The sequence below is a fragment of the Natator depressus genome, chromosome 18 (genome assembly GCF_965152275.1).
Source record: "Natator depressus isolate rNatDep1 chromosome 18, rNatDep2.hap1, whole genome shotgun sequence".
In the NCBI taxonomy this organism is placed as follows: domain Eukaryota; kingdom Metazoa; phylum Chordata; order Testudines; family Cheloniidae; genus Natator; species Natator depressus.
In genome coordinates, this window is record NC_134251.1 from 1,997,902 (window position 1) to 2,019,058 (window position 21,157).

The 21,157-nt window shown below is 50.6% G+C and overlaps 1 pseudogene; it reads right to left on the reverse strand.

Annotated features, from left to right (window-relative positions):
* LOC141974364 (tyrosine-protein kinase STYK1-like) overlaps positions 1-21,157 on the reverse strand; it is an 84,223-nt pseudogene that overhangs the window by 45,431 nt on the left and 17,635 nt on the right.

Consider the following 21,157-nt stretch of genomic DNA (forward strand, 5'->3'; position numbering starts at 1 on the left):
CTGGGAATTTTTCAGCAAAATGTGTTTTCATTGAAACCTAAACGTTTCACCGAAACCCCAAGGTTTTGCTGTCACGTCTGTTGGGAAGGTTCCTTAGGTACAGGATGGGATTTCTGATCAAAATGAGAGAGAGAGAGTGAAAGAGAGAGCACACCAGGTTCAAGTCTTTTCTCTACCTGCTTCAAAGCTGGGACCTGAACCTCACTTTCTCACAAGTGCCCTAACTGCTGTGGGATTGGCTGTTCTGGATGGGGGCTCTCTCTCCCAGGTGATTTACAGGAACGCTTTGGAAGGTCTTGCTTTTTTTCTGATGGGGAACAAAAATAAAGTTTGGAGCCTCAACATTGTTTGCAAAATGGAAACTTGTTTTCCAGCTAACACGACGGAGTGATGTGTTGTCTTGCTGTGGGACCCCGAGGGCCATTTTACTGGGACCGCAGCATTGATGTCCCCAGTTGATGCCACTCACGAATACAGATCTCCATTAGCGTAGTCATTTTTCAGTGACATTGATGATCTGTGCTGTGTGAACGCCAAGGAACAAGTCATGGCCAAGGGTCCTGTTAGCCAGGTGCTGCAGACACTGAAGTCAAAGCGGTTCCTGCCCCAAGGAGCTGATCATCCACATGTAAGAAAAGAAAAGGAGTACTTGTGGCATCTTAGAGACTAACCAATTTATTTGAGCATAAGCTTTCGTGAGCTACAGCTCACTTCATCGGATGCATACGATGAAGTGAGCTGTGGCTCACGAAAGCTTATGCTCAAATAAATTGGTTAGTCTCTAAGGTGCCACAAGTACTCCTTTTCTTTTTGCGAATACAGACTAACACGGCTGCTACTCTGAAACATGTAAGAGAAGAGTGTAAGAAACTGAAGTTTCACAAATGGGAGGGGGCAGCAAAGTAGAATTGGCACATGTGCTCTTCCTGTTCGTCTGCCTGGAGCTCCTGGGAGGATAGCACAGACAGGGAGAGCACAGGATGCAAGGGAAGCTAGGCTTGTCTCTGGAATGAGATGATAAATGGGATTGGCACCATCTGGCTTCCAGTCAATGGGAGGGTTGAGGAGGCAGCTGGAGCTCCCCAGCTCATGGCAAGACAGTGGGTGGAAGGATGGTGTCTGGAGCACATGGTATGATCTCAGGCCACTAATGAGAGCATTTCTGGGGAGCGGGTTGAGTTTCTGGCTCTATGCTGGTTTGGTGGGCACAGGCCAGTTGATGGCAGATAGTGGTGGCCTTGTGGCCTATGAGAAATGAAGATGAGGTGGAGGGGGGCATTGATCTGAAGATGGGTTGGGGACACAGTAAAGGAGGGTGAGCTCTGGGGAACAAGGTAGCCCCTTTAAGGTTTCCTTTTAGCATTGTGCATGGGAGGATATTGTTGGGTTGTCTGTGTGAGCAGGGGCCTGGATTTGAAGAGCCAGGGGGTCCCCTCCAGCCCTAGGTCTTTGCTGCTTTTCCAGGATTGATGTCCTCTGAAGGGAACACGTGATTTTTGTGTCTTGTTTATCACTGGCACAGCCCTGACAGGCCTCCACCCTGACAGCCCTGACAGGCCTCCTCCTCGTCAGTGATATGTCCTTCTGGCCCCTGGTTCCTCAGGGGGAAACCATCCAAGCAGCCAAACCAAGGGGCTCCATTACTGTAGCTGTGCCGAATAGGAGACACTGACCCATACCCTGCATGGGAGCATGTTGGGAAGCCAAGAATGCCCAGCCCCCTCCGTCCCCAGCCCCTGCTCAGCTTTGGCCGGTGAGTCAGGTGCAATAAAGGCCCATCTGCGTGGGGGAGGGAAAGCTGCATCAGTTGAACTTTAGGTGTGACTTTACGAGGGTTTAACTGCACTGGTGCAACCCCCCATGTGGACATGCTGAATTTGGTTTAAAGTGAGGCTTATTTTGGTTTAGTTTACGTCGATGAAGGAGCAGGCTTAAGCTAAAGGGCGATAAGCTGCTCTCAACTAGAGCGGATTGGAAAACTTCCCACACCACGTTCCCTTGTGAATACAGACAGGGCTCCGGAAATGGGCTGGTTTGGACACAGGCTTTGTCAGGAAGGTTTCCCACAGCCAGATTCTGGAAGCGGGAAGGAGAGGGAGAGAGAGAGAGGCCCCCAGCTGCATCCCAAAGGCTCAGGCCCTCCCCAGGGTGTGGAAGACATAGTTTAAGCCCCTCCTCTGCTAGATTCAGAGTAGCAACTTGACCTGGGTGTGACGGGCTCCCCGGGGTATAGCCTGGGACTGTGGGACCGCTGTGCCCCCTGAACTCTCTTCAGCCTGGGCTGTGTCTCACAATGCCTCACTAGGGACCAGCAGCAACCCCTCCAGGCGCTATCATCAGTCAACACAACCGCATGTGGAGCCCCACACCCAGCTCTATTGCATGGATGCTCCCAGAGCCACTCACGAATCACGCAGAGAAAGGCCCTAGAGCCAAATCCCCCCAGCTCCCAGCACTGTACCTCAGGAATATACCGTCTTGCACTGCTCAAGATGAGCCATGCAGATTTATTAATTGGTTCATCACTTCATCAATGGAAAGTGGACATACACCAGCCTTTGTAAACCTGAGCAGATTTGCCACACACTTCATACAAATTCACTGGTAAAGGTCAACAGTAAAACAGATTTATTGACTACAAAAGATAGATTTTAAGTGATATTAAGTGATTGGTAACTAACTGACTTTTTGCCTAAGGAAATAAAATACAAGCACACAGTCTAAATTCTGAACCCTATTAGACATGGCAACATCTAGATTAAGCAGTTTTTCTCACCAGACTGGATATTGCAGTCCTTAATATACAGTCCCTTAAATCTGGGCCAGTCCCCTCAGTTACAGTCTTCAGTCTTCTTCTGAGTGTCTTTGTTGCTTGCAGCATAGGTGGGAGCAGGAGAAAGGCCCGGCATGTGGCCACTGTGTCTGCTTTATACCCTCAGTCCATGTGCTTGTAGAACACAAGTCCAGGCATGTCTGGGGCATTGCTGAGTCTCCAGGCAAGGTTGAGCAATTCCCCTGGTATGACCTCATGCAGATGAGTCATTGAATTGTAGCTCCCTTGCTGGACAATGGCTGTTGATGGGTTGTTTGTTTGACACCCCGCCTGGGCGTTGGTTACTTTCCTTGCTGTTACCCCTGGGGATCTAATAGCTGGCTGATTCCCCAACTTACAGCATGTTTTAGTGACCACCATACAACACAATTCTCATAACTTCATATGCATTAATGATAGAATCATAGAACTGGAAGGGATCTCGAGAGGTCATCCTATCCAGTCCCCTGCACTCAAGGCAGGACTAAGTATTATCTAGACCAGTGCTACTCAAAGTGGTGGTCCGTGGACCGATGCCGGTCCGCGAGCCATCGGCTACCGGTCTGTGCGCACATTGGGGAAAAAAATTGCTGGTCCCCCACATGAGATAGCTTGAGTAGCACTGAGCTCGACCATCCCTGACAGGTGTTTGTCCAACCCGCTCTTAAAAATCCCCAATGATGGAGATTCCACAACCTCCCTCAGCAATTTATTCCAGTGCTTAACCACTCTTGACAGTTAGAAAGTTTTTCCTAATGTCCAACCTAAACCGCCCTTGCTGCAATTTAAGCCCATTGCTTCTTGTCCTATCCTCAGAGGTTAAGAAGAACAATTTTTCTCCCTCCTCCTTGTAACAACCTTTTACGTACTTGAAAACTGTTATCATATCCCCTCTCAGTCTTCTCTTCTCCAGGCTAAACAAACCCAATTTTTTCAATCTTCCCTCATCGGTCATGTCTTCTAGACCTTTAATTGTTTTTGTTGCTCTTCTCTGGACTTTCTCCAATTTGTCCACATCTTTCCTGAAATGTGGTGCCCAGAACTGGACAAAATACCCCAGTTGAGGCCTCATCAGCATGGAGTAGAGCGGAAAAATTACTTCTTGTGTCTTGCTTACAACACTCCTGCTAATACATACAATACTCCTGCTATACATATATGGATAGAGAAATGACTTTCAGCAGTTCATAACCTTTCCCCGATACCTTACAAGGCATGCTTTATATGTAAAATCACGATTATATAAAATGAGGACTATGCGGGTTCCAGGATGCTCCCCCAAGATATAGAATGTCACACTGGGTCTCTAGTATCCTAGGTGAGTGTCCTGGGCATGGGGGTGTGCCCTGGCCTTGGAGGGTTGTCCTGAACACCAGGCTGGGGGGGTGCCCTGGCCTTGGCAGTTGTCCTGACCACCGGCGGCCAGGAGGATCAGGTTGGGGAGGAGTGTCCTGCTTTTCAGGAAAAATGTCAAGCCAGTGGGATTTGATCTGATGTGGAATTACACCAGAGTTTGAAACCTCCAATGTTTTCCTGTGGTGGAATTGTTGTTTTCCAGCAAGCCCCAAGCCCCACCCTGCCTGAAATCCCTGTGCCCAGGGGCCTGCATGGGGCTGCCCCAATGGGTGTCCAAACTGCAGCTTTCTCATGCGGATGAGCCCGGAGCATCTGAGCAAAGCTGCCTCCTCGCACCACAGGCCAGTAGCAGCTCCACAGCAGCTCAGGCCAGATGCCCTAAGCCAGGGCTGTGTCTGGTGTGTCCTGCCCCACTGACCCTGGTGCTGGCAGGAGAAGCCAAGGAGGGGGTGAATTGGAGGGAGCTCAGACATGCCTGCAGGGTGGGCAAAAGGGGAGCGATGCCCAGGGATTAATGGGGAGGAAATACAGGGAGTGACACTCACCCCCCAGCAGAGGGCCCAGCCCTGGGCCATGGTGCTGTTTAACCACTGATGGCCCTGTGCGGCCCACTGCCTGCCTGGGGCAGTTTTGCCCTGGGTGGGGAGGGGCTCACTGGAAGCATGGGGTAGAGTTGCTGCTGGTGAATACCAGCCACACCTGTGCGTGCCAGAGCCCTGTGCCCTGGCTGGCTACCAGCAGTGCTGGCGTGGGGAGGCCTGTGCACCATGCTGCCCTGTTTGCTTTATAAACAGATGATAATGGTGCTGCTCTCACTGCCAGGAGGTGAATGGGGGCCCCAGGCAGCATCGTTTAATCACCAGTACGTTATTTTCCTGGAGGGGATCCACATTTCTGCAGGGGCAGCTGGTGTGAAGGGGGCACAGATACATTTCAGTGCCATCCCCATGAGCTTGCCAGCAGCATGTCCTGGCCTGGAACACCCTGAGCTGGCAGCCAAGGTGCCCATCAGCCTCGCGGGTGCTCTTCCCTGGGTCCTGCGGAGCACCCTCCAGTGGTGACGAAATTATTCACCAATTTCTCAAGCACCCTGCACTCCCTTCCCTGCTTCTGCCACTCCCTGGCCAAGGCACCTGGAAGATGTGGGATTCTGCTGGCATTTGGTGACTGTTGGGTGAGGTGTGTAAGTGGCCAGGGCAGGGTGCTCAGCCTCGTTTCCAGTGTCCTAGTGTCCACAGTGCAGCTGGTCCCCTTTCCCCCTCCCTGGGCACAGACCCCAAGGACTGAGCTCCCCCTGTTGCCCCCAGAGCTGGCTGCACCAGGGCAGCAGAGAGGCAAGCTGACTTGGAGGCTGCTTGCCTTGCTAATGCCCAACCATGTCAGGTCTCACTGGATGTGAGACTCACTCCTCAGCCTGATATCTCACTCCCACTCTCATTCCTAAATTCAGCTCACTCATTTGCAGTGACTCATAGAATCATAGAATATCAGGGTTGGAAAGGACCTCAGGAGGTCATCTAGTCCAACCCCCTACTCTAAGCAGGACCAATCCCCAACTAAATCATCCCAGCAAGGGCTTTGTCAAGCCTGACCTTAAAAACTTCAAAGGAAGGAGATTCCACCACCTCCCTAGGGAACCCATTCCAATGTTTCACCACCCTCCTAGTGAAAAAGTTATTCCTAATATCCAACCTAAACCTCCTCCACTGCAACTTGAGACCATTACTCCTTCTTCTCTCATCTGCTATCACTGAGAACAGTTTAGATCGATCCTCTTTGGAACCCCCTTTCAGGTAGTTGAAAGCAGCTATCAAATCCCCCCTCATTCTTCTCTTCTGCAGACTAAACAATCCCAGTTCCCTCAGCCTCTCCTCATAAGTCATGTGTTCCAGTCCCCTAATCATTTTTGTTGCCCTCCACTGGACTCTTTCCAATTTTTCCACATCCTTCTTGTAGTGTGGGGCCCAAAACTGGACACAGTACTCCAGATGAGGCCTCACCAATGCCAGATAGAGGGAAATGATCACGTCCCTCGATCTGCTGGCAATGCCCCTACTTATACATCCCAAAATGCCATTGGCCTTCTTGGCAACAAGGGCACACCGTTGACTCATATCCAGCTTCTTGTCCACTGTAACCCCTAGGTCCTTTTCTGCAGAACTGCCGCCGAGCCATTTGGTCCTGAGGCTGTAGCGGTGCATGGGATTCTTCCGTCCTAAGGGCAGGACTCTGCACTTGTCCTTGCTGAACCTCATCAGATTTCTTTTGGCCCGATCCTCTAATTTGTCTAGGACCCTCTGTATCCTATCCCTACCCTCCAGCATATCTACCTCTCCTCCCAATTTAGTGTCATCTGCAAACTTGCTGAGAGTGCAATCCACACCATCCTCCAGCTCATTCATGAAGATATTGAAGAAAACCAGTCCCAGAACCGACCCTTGGGGCACTCCACTTGATACCAGCTGTCAACTAGACACGGAGCCATTGATCACTACCCGTTGAGCCTGACAATCTACCCAACTTTCTGTCCACCTTATAGTCCATTCATCCAGCCCATACTTCTTTAACTTGATGACAAGAATACTGTGGGACACCGTGTCAAAAGCTTTGCTAAAGTCAAGGAACAACATGTCCACTGCTTTCCCCTCATCCACAGAGACAGTTATCTCATCATAGAAGGCAATTAGATTAGTCAGGTATGACTTGCCCTTGGTGAATCCATGCTGGCTGTTCCTGATCACTTTCCTCTCCTCTAAGTGCTTCAGAATTGATTCCTTGAGGACCTGCTCCATGATTTTTCCAGGGACTGAGGTGAGGCTGACTGGCCTGTAGTTCCCAGGATCCTCCTTCTTCCCTTTTTTAAAGATGGGCACTACATTAGCCTTTTTCCAGTCGTCCGGGACCTTTCCCGATCGCCATGAGTTTTCAAAAATAATAGCCAATGGCTCTGCAATCACATCCGCCAACTCCTTGAGCACTCTCGGATGCAGCGCATCCGGCCCCATGGACTTGTGCACATCCAGCTTTTCTAAATAGTCCCGAACCACTTCTTTCTTCACAGAGGGCTGGTCACCTCCTCCCCATGCTGTGCTGCCCAGCGCAGTAGTCCGGGAGCTGACCTTGTTCGTGAAGACAGAGGCAAAAAAAGCATTGAGTACATTAGCTTTTTCCACATCCTCTGTCACTAGGTTGCCTCCCTCATTCTGTCAGGGGCCCACACTTTCCTTGACTTTCTTCTTGTTGCTAACATACCTGAAGAAACCCTTCTTGTTACTCTGAACATCTCTTGCTAGCTGCAACTCCAGGTGTGATTTGGCCTTCCTGATTTCACTCCTGCATGCCCAAGCAATATTTTTATACTCTTCCCTGGTCATTTGTCCAAACTTCCACTTCTTGTAAGCTTCTTTTTTGTGTTTAAGATCAGCAAGGATTTCACTGTGAAGCCAAGCTGGTCACCTGCCATATTTACTATTCTTTCTACACATTGGGATGGTTTGTCCCTGTAACCTCAATAAGGATTCTTTAAAATACAGCCAGCTCTCCTGCACTCCTTTCCCCCTCATGTTATTCTCCCAGGAGATCCTGCCCCTCAGTTCCCTGAGGTTGTCAAAGTCTGCTTTTCTGAAGTCCAGGGTCCATAAAGCTTTACATTATTGGTGCTCTGGTGCTGCAAGAGCCAAACAGTGTTTGTAGGTTAGGACACAAACCAGGGTGCACGGAAGTGGGAAGAGCCAGGGGCTATTGGTCCTGCTAACCAGACATTCTTCTGTGCCGCCAGGGCTGCCCGGGAGATGCTCCGCTCCCTTGGAACTGTTCCAGATGGCAGCGTTTGTGACCTTTGAGATTAGGGGGTGTCATAAATAGAAAGGGAAGGGTAAACCCCTTTAAAATCCCTCCTGGCCAGAGGAAATCTCCTCTCACCTGTAAAGGGTTAAGAAGCTAAAGGTAACCTCGCTGGCACCTGACCAAAATGACCAATGAGGAGACAAGATACTTTCAAAAGCTGGGAGGAGGGAGAGAAACAAAGGGTTTGTGTGTCTGTCTATATTTTGTCTTTGCCGGGGATAGACCAGGAATGAAGCCTTAGAACTTTTAGTAAGTAATCTAGCTAGGTATGTGTTAGATTATGATTTCTTTAAATGGCTGAGAAAAGAATTGTGCTGAATAGAATAACTATTTCTGTCTGTGTATCTTTTTTGTAACTTAAGGTTTTTGCCTAGAGGGGTTCTCTATGTTTTGAATCTAATTACCCTGTAAGGTATTTACCATCCTGATTTTACAGGGGGGATTTCTTATTTCTAATTCTATTTTTATTAAAAGTCTTCTTGTAAGAAAACTGAATGCTTTTTCATTGTTCTCAGATCCAGGGGTTTGGGTCTGTGGTCACCTATGCAAATTGGTGAGGCTTTTTATCCAACATTTCCCAGGAAAGGGAGGGTGCAAGTGTTGGGAGGATTGTTCATTGTTCTTAAGATCCAAGGGTCTGGGTCTGTAGTCACCTAGGCAAATTGGTGAGGCTTTTTACCAAACCTTGTCCAGGAAGTAGGGTGCAAGGTTTTTGGGAAGTATTTTGGGGGGAAAGACGTGTCCAAACAGCTCTTCCCCAGTAACCAGTATTTGTTTGGTGGTGGTAGCGGCCAATCCAAGGACAAAGGGTGTAATATTTTGTACCTTGGGGAAGTTTTGACCTAAGCTGGTAAAGATAAGCTTAGGAGGTTTTTCATGCAGGTCCCCACATCTGTACCCTAGAGTTCAGAGTGGGGGAGGAACCTTGACAGGGGGAATGGCACTTTTGAACAGGTTGAGCAGTTTGCTGGCAGATTCCAGCACAGGTTCAATCTCTCCCCACCTGAGATAGAGAAGCTGCAAGAGGAGTTTGTTGATTACCAGTTGCAGCAGCAATCAGCTAGCCCTCCGTGTGCATGGGATGAGGCAGCTGTGACGGTGCTGCCCGTGGGAGCCAGCTGAGGTCACTCAATCAGGGTGAACTGCAGACAGAGCGGGGCAGACAAACCCCACACACTGGTGGCTATTCCAATACCGAGATTTGCCCAGCTAGCCCAAACCAGCTTCTGTAGCACCTCCCTGGGTACTCAGACATCCAAATAATGCAGTTCCCTTAAAGTGCCCTGTCTCCGGCCTCCCTCCAGACACACATGTCAAACATAGGATGATAAATTCTGAAAATCTTATTTCATCATAGAAAAGAAAAGGTTCTCCTGACCCCGAAGGACCAAGCCCCAGACCCAAATCAAATGATAACTCAGATCTTACCCCAAATACACGCTTATGGCCAATTCTTGTTATCTAAGCTAAAATTTATTAAAAAAGAAAAGAGAGAGAGTTGGTTAAAAGATCAATATACAGACAGACTTGAATTCAATTCTTGAGGTTCAGATACAGAGCAGAGCGGAGCTTGTAGTTGCCAAAAGTCCTTTCAGAAATAGTCCACAGGTTATAGTCCAATGTCCATATTCAGGGTGACTCTAGTCAGTGACTGGGGATCTCAATCCTTATGGCTTAAGGTTTCCCCCTCTTGAAACCCAAAGCAGATCTGAGATGAAGAAGGATCGTGTCCCAAAGTTTTTATACATTTCCTGCAGCCTCTTGGCCTGAGAAAACAATAGGCTTAACTTTCCTTCTTCCAAACATCATGGCAATTAGCACAGAAAAATTTATCCATTAAACAGTTCAGATACAGGCAGGGGTGGCAAGTTTGTAGAAATTTTGGTGGTGCCCAGAACCTGCCCCCCCCAAACTCCACCCCCCACCTGCCTAAGGCTCTGGGAGGGAGTTTGGGTGTGGGGAGGAGGTCTGGGGTGCAGGCCCTGGGCTGGGGATTAGGGTGCAGGAGGGGTGCAGGTGCAGGCTCTGGGAGGGAATTTGGGTGGGGGAGGGGGTCTGGTATACAGGCTCTGGGATGGAGATTGGGTGCTGGGTGCAGGGTCCGGGCTGGGGCAGGGGGTGGGGGTGCAGGAGAGGATGAGGGGTGCAGGCTCTGGAATGGAGTTTGGGTGCAGGCTCTGGGCTGGGGGTGGGGGTGTAGGAGGGGGGAGGGGTGCAGGCTCTGGGAGGGAGTTTGGGGATAGGAGGGGGTGCAGGGGTGAGGGCTGTGGGGCTGAGGATGAGAGGTTTGGGGTGTGGGAGGAGGCTCAGGGCTGGGACAGAGGATTAGGGTGTGGGGGGATGAGGGCTCTGTCTGGGGCTGGGGCTGAGGGGTTTGGGGCCTTGGAGAGGCTCAGGGCTAGGGCGGAAGGGCAGGGTAAGGGCAGCCTGCCCCGCCATTAGTGAAAGGGGGGCACGAGGACCCTGCGGCAGCAGTTGATGCTGGGAGCCGGCAGAGCAGAGTCAGGGTGAGCTGCAGGCTCGGGGCCGGGGGAGGTGAGCGGGGCAGCGAGTGGGGGCCTGGGGACACTCAGGGGAGGTGCAGGGCGGGGGGTGGCAGGGCCGGGGGAGAGACCCGGCTCCAAACATTGGTGGAGCCGGGCACCCAGGCCCTGAATATTGCTGGAGCCCGGGCCCCACGAGCGTATATAACCCGCTGCCCCTGGACACAGGGTATCACAACCTTCAAAGAGCCAGAGACGTAAACCTGTGTCACTCGAGTCTGTGTTAATATCCCTTTTTGATCTTTGAATCAAAGCTACGGCCATAGACAAGATGTGTGGGCTGACGTCACAAGACCTGAGCACACAGCTCCCCTTCTGTCGCTCACCATGCCGGCTGCATTTCACAGCTCTGCTTGTCCATCTCTCCTAACCCGTTGTTGCCAGCACCCAGTGCCGAGAGGCTGAACAACAGCTTGAGTGGTTCGTTACCCGGTGTGCTACACCCAATAATCACAACGGGGTGGAGAAGCAGAAAAGTTTATTTGAAGCTTCAAATAGGTACAGGGAGATTTGAATCTCAAATCCTGTACCCAGAGCAGGAAGTTACACAGGCTTTTATACATCCTTTTTCCCAGCATACTTATCCAATAGCAAGCTGCCCCAAGAATCCATATAGCCAGCCAATCCAGTTCCCAGCTAGTTCCCTGGTTCTCTGTATCATTTGTTAAACCATACATAAAGCTGCTTTATTCAGCATTGTTCTTCCATATCTGCCCTGTGTGGCCTTGCTTAGTTTCAGGCAGTCTGACTCTGCAGCATATTGTTGCAGATCCTCAGCATAACTGCTGCGAGTGCCTCCAGGCGGGGGGGCCAAGGACACTTGGGCCTAGTACGCAGAGCTGCTGCGAGTGCCTCCAGGCGGGAGGGGGGGCCAAGGACACCTGGGCCTAGTGCGAGGGGACTTCATCGACACTCGTGGTCTTCCATCCCCTCGAGTTACCTAGTGGCCAAGCCCCAGTGTCCCCAACACCATCTCTGCAGTCCGGCCCTGGGTCAGGGCAGTCGGGGAGCTCATTCACCCTTTCTGGCCCTGTTGCCTGTCCGTGAGATGCTGGTTTACCTTCATGACGTCACAGTAGCACTACTGACAGCCAACGCTGCTGTGCAGTGCAGGATGGCCACGGTGTGGGCATGTCTGAGCAATGTCAAAAGCCCTCATGGTCTCCTCAAGTTCCCATTCCTGTCCAGGGGTGCCAGGCTTGTCTGAGCGTTACCCCTCTCAAATGCAGGAGAAGAGTGTTCTGTCTTCCTCGAAAGACACCTTTCAGCCCAGCCCTGGACGAGGCGGGACACTGTGCTCTATTATGCAAGTGAAGCTGGCAAATCCTGAGCCATGTTTCAAGTTTGAGCCACCAAAAGAAGTTATAAAAACAGCAAAGTAGGCCACATGGCGATACAACAAAGCACATGAATAAAATGTGAAACCAAGTTAGCTATTACAAGAAATGTGGAATCTGAATCCTTTATCTATGGTTTGTTAGCTTCAAATTAATTCAATTCAGTGTAATTACTTTACTTTTAAATTCATTTAATGTATTGTTTGGCTATGTTTTATTTTAATTATTTAATTTTAATTAATTTTGCAGTTATTTATTTTGGAATCTGATTATTTTAGTTTGCTGCAAATGTGATATGAGTAAGGCTACGGTTTAGTCATGGGTATTTTTAGTAAAAGTCATGGAGAGGTCACGGGCAGTAAACAAAAATTCATGGCCCAGGACCTGTCCATGACTTTTACTATACACCTCTGACTAAAAGTTGGGTGGATGGGGGGAGAGCGGCTGGGGAGGGTGCCATGGTTGCTGGGAGGGCAGCCCAGGGGATGCTGCGGGTGCTGATGAGGGGCGCGGCCAGGGAAGCATCGCAAGTGCTTGGGGAGGCGTGGCTCGGGGGGTGCCACAGGTGCTGGGGCGAGGCACGGCTTGGGGAGGTGCCGCAGGTGCTGGGACTGGGGGTCATGGTGGTGGGGCTGGGGCAGGTTCCCTACTCGGCTCCTGGGGAGCGGTGACTCTACATAGCAGGAAGTCACCAGTCAAACCCTGAAAAGTCACTAGATGCAGCTGTTTAAGCACTCAAAAGGAGTCAGAAATGTCACTGAACAAAATTTCCAGAGAATTCAACAGAGAATTATACACACACACACACACACACACACACACACAGGCGAGTATCGTCACAAAATTATTCACAAGCTGATCAATAGTGTTAATAAAATCCGTTCTATGCTCTTCTCACTATGTTCTGTTGCACACGAGAAGCAACTACACCAGGACGCTGTCATCATCAGGAGGGCGCCCTCTGTGCGTTGGGCAGGGCGCTCTGTACAGGGCAGCCCAGTACAGCTGGGGTTGGTTCATTTCAGCCCAGCCTCCCTTTCTTGCCAGTCTGGATTTGAGCCGACTGGTGAGTGAAAGGGGGAGCCCGGAGCCGGGGGGAAGCAGGCATCCACTTGACCTGAGCTCGGCGCTGCAGGGAGCCAAGAAAGTAGATTTAAAAACAAAAATCCACTAGCTGGACCCCTTCCCCCCACTTCCAGGGTTTCATTTTCTGGGCAGCTAACCCCAGGCCAAGCCAGGGGAAGGAGTAAAGGGGAACTGAAATCAAGCTAGCTCCACCTTTGATCCTGTAGTAAGGCTTCATCCCTGGAGGCCTGGTGCCCCCCGCCCCATTGGGCACATGGCCCTGTCTCACTTCATCCCACCCCACCTTAAGAACATAAGAACAGCCATACTGGGTCAGACCAAAGGTCCATCCAGCCCGGTATCCTGTCTACCGACAGTGGCCAATGCCAGGTGCCCCAGAGGGAGTGAACCTAACAGGTAATGATCAAGTGATCTCTCTCTTACCATCCATCTCCACCCTCTGACAAACAAAGGCTAGGGACACCGTTCCTTAGAGTATGGCTACACTTGCAGATGTAGAGCGCTTTGAGTTAAACCAGCCTTCGGAGAGCGCAGCAGGGAAAGTGCTGCAGTCCGTCCACACTGACAGCTGCAAGCGCACTGGCGTGGCCACATTTGCGGCACTTGCAGCAGCATTGGGAGTGTTTGTGGGCAGCTATCCCAGCATGCAATTGACTGCAACGTGCTTTTTAAATGGGGGTGGAGTGTGACAGGGAGTGTGTTGTGTGTATGTTGGGGGAGAGAGTGGGTTTTGGGGGGCTGAAACATGTCAGCATGCTGTCTTGTAAGTTCAGACAGCAGCAGACCCCCCTGCCCCCGCCTCTCTCTCACACACAGCATTCCACAGTAACGGCTTGCTTCGTCTCGGAGCCAGCTGTCAGAAACAGAGCTTTCAAAGGGCATATCCACATTCCTAGGCGAGTTCAAAACAATGACAAGAGTGGCCACGTGACTTAAGGGGATTATGGGACGTTTCCGGAGGCCGATCAGAGCACAGTAATGCAACACCTCGTTCACACTGACGCCCGGGCGTTTCAGCCGAGGCGCAACAAGCATTAATCTTCTCGCCGAGGTGGAGTACCAGCGGCGCTCGAGCCGTGGAGTCCGAGCACTCTACATGCCTTGCCAGTGTGGACGGGGAGTGAGCTAGGGCGCCCGGGGCTGCTTTAATGCGCTCTACCTCGCAAGTGTAGCTAAGCCCTTCTACCCATCCTGGCTAATAGCCATTAATGGACTTAACCTCCATGAATTTATCTTCCATCCATGCAGCTCTCCTTGCTGGCTAACCTGCCTCCCACACCCAGCCTGCTTCATTAGCCATCTTCCCTGCGTCACAGGCCGGGCTACCTACAGTACTATGGAGCAGCAACAAAGAACACATCTGGGTAAAAACAAGCCCTGGCTAATGTGCTGCTCTCTCCACTGTGCGCCTGGCTTTAGTAACATATTTAATTAGTCTCCACAAACTTCATTTCCTCGCCTGCAGATTCGAGTGATCTCAGCGCAAGCGGCCCTGGAATGCGATTCCTTCCGAGGACGTGCTCAGTTGAGACATAATGACGTTGACTTTGGGTGCAACAGAACATAGTAAGAAGAGCATGGAATGGATTTTATTAACACTATTGAGCTGCTTGTGAATGATTTGGTGACTACGCCTGTTGGTGACGTCTTTCTCTGAACGTCACTGTCATTGGCAGCGAAAGTCGCTAGATTTGTCACTGGTCACTTGGACACTTATTTGCTCGCTGAGGAAACCAAAAAGTCACTAAATCTAGTGACAAAGTCGCTAAGTTGGCAACACTATGGCAGCTCCTAGCTCCACGGGCTGCCTCTGCTCTGCCCCAGGCCCTGGTTCTGCAGCTCCCATTGGCTGGGAACCGTTGCCAATGGGAGCTGCGGGGGTGGTGCCTGTGGGAGGAGGCAGCCCGTGGAGCTAGGAGATGAGGGAGGGGAGCGCATGTCGGGAGCTCCCGGCAGTTAAGCACCATCCGGCAGCCCAACCCCCAGCCCTGAGCTCCCCCACCACACGCACACCCAAACTCCTGCTGCTGTGGGGCAGGGAGGCCAAGACTGCCCCAGCAGACTGCCCCCAGGCCAGGTGCACTGGCCGCTGCAGAAGTCACGGAGGTCACAGAAAGTCACGGAATCCGTGACTTCTGTGACCTCTGTGACAAACATGGAGCCTTAGAGATGAGCAATAACCTGGGTCTCTAGTATCCTAGATGAGTGTCCTGAACACCAAGCTGTGGGGGTGGGGGGGTTCCTGACCACCAGACTACGGAGGGGGAGCTGTGGGGGTGTTACCCCAAATAGTATTTGGACTGTAAAGTGTTTTTCAAATGGATGAGTGCTATGACCAGGTGATATGCAAAATAAACATATTGTTGTATTGATAAAACAGTTTTCTTTTTAAATATCTTTTTGAATATAAAACAAGCTTATTTCTGAATATTTCTCTTGTTCTGTCCACTGACTCTGTGTTTAAACCAGGGGTTAACAACTCTGGGCCTCAGGGATCTCCAACCACCCAAGTTTTTGTTCCAACCAGCAAATAATTGTTTTTATTAAAATCCACTAGTTTGCCCTGCACAGAGAATTCTCACATGCCCCAGCCTTTAGTATGAACTCAGACATGGAAGTGCTGCAGACTCATGGCCTCCGGGAGGAGCCAGCTCCCGTGCATTCCTGTGCAGGTAGCTCCCCCCGACCCCCCAGCAATGTGGCTGTGTCCTGCCGTGGGGCTGCTGGCTCTGGAAAGGGCAGAGGAGACATCTTGTCAACACGCCGCTCTCCCAGCCCAGCTGCCCCCCACGCTAAATCCAGCCTGGCTCCCTGGCCCCCCTGGCATCCTGCCACCCTTCCCCAACCCTGGCACCCAAGGTCCCAAGGGCTTGGCTGGGCAGTGCCTCCCTGGGGGAGTCCCAGCTCTGTCTTACCAATAGCCTCCCTATTCGCAGGGGAAGCACCTGTGGGAGTCTGTCTCACTCACCCTGCTCCTCTGGCATTGCAGGTCGGAGGAGGGGGTGCGGGGCCTGAGAATCCCCTTCCCGGGTCCAGGCAGCTGCAAAAGGAACCAGCAAACCAAAGGCTAAGCAGGCTGCCCTGCCGGTGGGTAACGACACCCGGCTGCAGACACTGCCTGGTGTTCCTGTGTCAAATCACATGTTCTCCCAACGCCCACAGGAGGCTGGAATGAGGCCTTGGCCCCTGGAGCTAGGGAGATCCGCCTTCCCTTGATCCGCCGGTGGGCCAGCCACTCGCTCACATAGCCAGCGTGTTACCATGTGCCTGGTGCTTCCAGAGAGGCCAGGCAACTGGGGGTGGCGGGGGGGCGGGGAGAGACAGAAATATCCCAGCAAGAGGCACTGTCCCCTCCAATGGCCATGAGCTCTGGGGTGTCTTGGGTTTCAGAGGGTGCTGGGTGCCAGAGGACAGGTTTAATCCCTTCATCTGCGGGCAGCAATTTACCAGGCAAACATCCTGGTTGGACTCCATGGCATTTATAAATTGATGACAGACTCAGAGAGGCTCTAGCATAGGACTAGGGAGACCATGGTTCAAATCCCTGCTCTGCCACAGCTCTCCTGTGGGAGCGTGAGTAAGGTACTTCGCTGCTCTGTGCCTCAGTTTCTCCCATCTGTACAATGGAGATAACAGCCCTGTCTTGCCTCGCAGGCAGTGTGAGGATAAATCTGTTAAATATGGCGAGATGCTCAGATTTTGCAGCAATGGAGGCTACATAAATCCCTTAGCTGCTTTTCTAATGCAGACTCATAAGCGGCTTGGAGGACTTGGCACATGCAGTGTTGTAGCCATGTTGGCCCCTGGATATCAGAGCGACAAGGTGGGGGAGGGGATACCTTTTACTGGACCAACTTCTGCTGATGAGAGAGACAAGCTTTTGAGCTACACAGAGATCTTCTCCAGGTTGGCAACAGACTTAGGGCTTGTCTACACTAGAAGTGGTACATCAGCGCAGCTGCACTGATCCAGATGTAGCGCATCTGGTGAAGATGCTCTATGCCGACGGGAGAGCTGTCTCCCGTCGGCAGCATAAGAAATCCACCTAGGTGAGAGGGGGAGCTATATCGGTGGGAGAAGCTCTCCTGCCAACATAGCGCATCCACACCGGCGCTTAGGTCAGTGTAACTTATGTCGCTCAGGGGTGTGATGTACGTTATTCCAAAGTAAGGTCTAGTGTAGACCAAACTTTAGAGACATTCTTGTCTTGTCAAACCTATGGCTGGCTGCTCATCAGGTGCGAGCCATAGACAGCAGCTTTGCCACCTGGATCTGCTTTTGTTGTAGACTTGCAAAAAAATTCATATTACATTTCCATTTATTAATAGCTTAGAAAGGGTTAATAAATTATTAGCAGATGTTGACCATTTGTGATAGAGGCCCAGGGATCATTAGAAGAGTTGAGTCACATATTGTTTGCATTTAGGACAGAGGTGGGCAAACTACAGCCCACGGGCCACATCCGGCAGGCGAGATCATCCTGCCCGGCCCCTGAGCTCCTGGTCACGGGGGCTAGCCCCCGGCCCCTCCCCCGAAGCCACACCGCCACACGGGCAGTGCTCTAGCCCGCCACTCCTGTTGGGCAGTGTGGCGGCATGGCTGACTCCGGCATGGTAAGGGACAGGGGGTCCTCAGGGGCAGTCAGGGGACAGGGAGCAAGGGGAGTTGGATAGGGGGTGGGGTCCTGGGGGCGGTTAGGGCAGAGGGTCCTGGGAGGGGGCAGTCAGGGGTCAAGGAGCCAGGGGGGCCATACAGTTGCACAACCCCGATGTGGTCCTTGGGCCAAAAAGTTTGCCCACCCCTGATTTGGGAGAAACATGCAGCTTTTAGCATGGACTGGCCACTTGAGGGGGACATCTGCCTGCAGGCTGCAGTACATTGTATCTCTCTAAGTAGACCACAGTAGTGCCTCCTCCATGCCACTGTTGTTTGGTGTTAAGGTTGTGATTTCTGTCCACTGCTGTCTTGCAGAGCCATAGGGAATTTGTGCTGTCAGGAGGTCTGAGATTTCTACTGTCAGTCTGTCTGATGTTCACTTCCCTAGTTTTTAACATTCCTCTTTGGGGTGTACTGAGGGGTTAGCAGCCCGCAGCTTTCTCACAATATAGGGCGTGGGGGGATTGGAGGGGGGATATTTTGTTTTTCCTTTGAATTTCCCAGCTTTTTGCTTATATGTGGCATGTTCTCTGATGAAAGGTGGCAGACATAAATATCAGCATACCTGGCAATTCTAATGTCTTTAGACACTTACATTTAAGGAGCTAGTGTTCAGGATAACATTTCTGCTCATATGGTTTCCTGTGTGCAAGTGTTTAATTAGCCGGTTGTAAAAAGGAAATCTTTCACAAGAGAAGCATGCATTATTATCGAGGCAGCTTGTTGAAATACTGTCATCTACAAACCCTACTTTGCAAATATATCTCTTTTGTTGCAAAGTGTGTTCCCATGGAATGAGTTGTCAGCTGTTTGAAGGTCTCCCTTTAGAATAATAGAACATAGAATCTTTACGCTTGCTTGTCTCTTTGTGCTCACTTAAAGAGGCCAGAATTTGCAGACCTGTATACCCTAAAGTAAAGTGTGATTCCTCCCCATCCCTCTAAATTTAGCTTCATTTCCTCCTCCCCATTTTGATCAAAAACATTCTGTTACCCTGGAGAAGAGTCTATCACTTGCATCCTGTGTAGCTATGAGCATCCAGCTGCCTACCCCATGGTGCCTGTGTGTTGGGGGCGGGGTGGGGGAGGAGGGGGAGAAGGAGGCAAAGTTCCCTGCATTCTGCTGTTGCTAGCCTCTCCACTTAAGGAGACTAAAGATTATTTCCCTTTTCCTCAAACTCTGGAGACATCCCAGGGTACTTTATGTCAAGATGATCAAGTAAGTCATCTTCCTGTGATCACATCGTGAGTGCGTACAGGGTCTCTCAGTCCACTGTCTCACTTTAACCAATAGAATTAAGGCATGTAAATTAATGGATGAGGAATTATGATGATTGGTTGAATTATCTCTGTCGGAAGTTGTGGGAGTAGGCCAGGTAGCCGTTGGTGAAAGACAAAGTAATGGACCATGCAGGGTTCCGCTGTAGCCACCTAATTTGACATTCCTGCATGTACCCCAGAATTTGACAGTACTGCATCAGCTGTTTTGTATGTGACACTTTGTACCCCAAAGCAACACCCTGGCACCCCACATTTACCATGGTGATATGATTATGATTTGTTTTCAGGGGGAGGGATAGCTCAGTGGTTTGAGCATTGGCCTGCTAAACCCAGGGTTGTGAGTTCAATCCCTGAGGGGGCCATTTGGGGCAAAAATCGGGGATTGGTCCTGCTTTGAGCAGGGGGTTGGACTAGATGACCTCCTGAGGTCCCTTCCAACCCGGATATTCTATGATTTTAAAAGTCTTGATCTGTTGGATTGATATGCTGTCATTGGATGGGAAGTTATGAAGTTTTGCTATGTGTGTGTTACTGAAATGTGTTGTAAGGTTGGGAACACCCACAACCAGCTTTTCAGGTACAACAGTGGGGCAGGCAGACACTGATGATGGCCCATTAAGGGGACTACACACTTACAATGACTACCCCAGGAACTGTGTACAATGGAGACCTCTCAGAGAGAGCACATAGACAATGGAGACTGCTTAACTCACCTCATAGCAAAAGATCTTTTCAGCATAGAATCATAGAATACCACGGTTGGAAGGGACCTCAGGAGGTCATCTAGTCCAACCCCCTGCTCAAAGCAGGACCAATCCCCAATTAAATCATCCCAGCCAGGGCTTTGTCAAGCCTGACCTTAAAAACTTCTAAGGAAGGAGATTCTACCACCTCCCTAGGTAACGCATTCCAGTGTTTCACCACCCTCCTAGTGAAAAAGTTTTTCCTAATATCCAACCTAAACCTCCCACACTGCAACTTGAGACCATTACTCCTTGTCCTGTCCTCTTCTACCACTGAGAATAGTCTAGAACCATCCTCTCTGGAACCACCTCTCAGGTAGTTGAAAGCAGCTATCAAATCCCCCCTCATTCTTCTCTTCTGCAGACTAAACAATCCCAGTTCCCTCAGCCTCTCCTCATAAGTCATGTGTTCCAGACCCCTAATCATTTTTGTTGCCCTTCGCTGGACTCTCTCCAATTTATCCACATCCTTCTTGTAGTGTGGGGCCCAAAACTGGACACAGTACTCCAGATGAGGCCTCACCAATGTCGAATAGAGGGGAACGATCACGTCCCTCGATCTGCTCGCTATGCCCCTACTTATACATCCCAAAATGCCATTGGCCTTCTTGGCAACAAGGGCACACTGCTGACTCATATCCAGCTTCTCGTCCACTGTCACCCCTAGGTCCTTTTCTGCAGAACTGCTGCCGAGCCATTCGGTCCCTAGTCTGTAGCTGTGCATTGGGTTCTTCCATCCTAAGTGCAGGACCTTGCACTTATCCTTATTGAACCTCATCAGATTTCTTTTGGCCCAATCCTCCAATTTGTCTAGGTCCCTCTGTATCCTATCCCTGCCCTCCAGCGTATCTACCACTCCTCCCAGTTTAGTATCATCCGCAAATTTGCTGAGAGTGCAATCCACACCATCCTCCAGATCATTTATGAAGATATTGAACAAAACCGGCCCCAGGACCGACCCCTGGGGCACTCCACTTGACATCGGCTGCCAACTAGACATGGAGCCATTGATCACTACCCGTTGAGCCCGACAATCTAGCCAACTTTCTACCCACCTTATAGTGCATTCATCCAGCCCATACTTCTTTAACTTGCTGACAAGAATACTGTGGGAGATCGTGTCAAAAGCTTTGCTAAAGTCAAGAAACAATACATCCACTGCTTTCCCTTCATCCACAGAACCAGTAATCTCGTCATAGAAGGCGATTAGATTAGTCAGGCATGACCTACCCTTGGTGAATCCATGCTGACTGTTCCTGATCACTTTCCTCTCATGTAAGTGCTTCAGGATTGATTCCTTGAGGACCTGATCCATGATTTTTCCGGGGACTGAGGTGAGGCTGACTGGCCTGTAGTTCCCAGGATCCTCCTTCTTCCCTTTTTTAAAGATTGGCACTACATTAGCAAGCTGGAAGAAGCTATAAAAGGGGCAAGTGACATCATCGCTTGTTCTCACTCCCCTCACAACTCGACACCTGGAAACATGTCTGGAGAACAA